The sequence below is a fragment of the Penaeus monodon genome, chromosome 21 (assembly GCF_015228065.2).
Source record: "Penaeus monodon isolate SGIC_2016 chromosome 21, NSTDA_Pmon_1, whole genome shotgun sequence".
Taxonomy (NCBI): Eukaryota; Metazoa; Arthropoda; class Malacostraca; order Decapoda; family Penaeidae; genus Penaeus; species Penaeus monodon.
Window position 1 is genome coordinate 37,440,459 of NC_051406.1, and position 841 is coordinate 37,441,299.

Genomic DNA, 841 nt, shown 5'->3' on the forward strand with positions numbered 1-841 from the left:
ATAAAGACCAAATACTTTATATATTTTCCTTAATCTTATCCACTCCCATTATAAATTTAAAAAGTAATAAAAAAATTCATGAAACCCATACACCTGCGACTGGCATAAGTATCACCCCCATACATCTACCCATGGCCAACTCACTTACGCTGCCCTGGCAAAGGACAATAGTATTCTGGCAAGATAGAGCTTTGTAGAGGGAAATGATTTACTGTACCAAGTCCGGACTTTATTTCGAGGGAATGTACTCGGTGGAGATTTCTTGATCATTGCAAAAGCACCTGAGGTATGGAAACAACAGCAATTCTTTGACCGTGCAATATCAACAGACACTGGAAACCTTCCAGTTCCAAGTGAATCTGGATAGAACAAAAAGCAATAGAGCTTTGAGAGCAATGACCTATTTTGAAAGAGTTGACTTATGTTTTACTCTAAAAATACTTGCACAGCGACATTTTCTCTTCCTACAAGGGTATTTGCCCCAGATATCATAACAAAGGTTAAAGAAACAGCAGTAACCACCTGGGTTATCACATACCAGCATGGACCTGAGAGGTAATATCCCTTATCAAGAAAGAGGACCTTTGTCTGTGACCTCAAATGGTACCACATTACATCTCTTGATTGGGATATTTATTTTTGAAGTGTATGTAAATATATATGAAGTGCACCCAAAATAACCTCAAATTCTAAAATAAAACTACTGTGATGCAAAGGCATTTGGCTCACTGCAGTTATCTTATATACAGTTGTCAATAAAAAAATTAAAGAGAAAATTCTATTGAGAAGATGTCTATCACTGATACTAATCATCCCTCTTGTACTTGACTGACACATGAAT

The 841-nt window shown here is 36.6% G+C and overlaps 1 protein-coding gene across 2 annotated transcripts in view; it reads right to left on the reverse strand.

Annotated features, from left to right (window-relative positions):
- The window catches only part of LOC119586455 (NPC intracellular cholesterol transporter 1-like), a gene marked incomplete at its 3' end in the record, with an annotated part of 40,814 nt that overhangs the window by 38,927 nt on the left and 1,046 nt on the right, over positions 1-841 (reverse strand).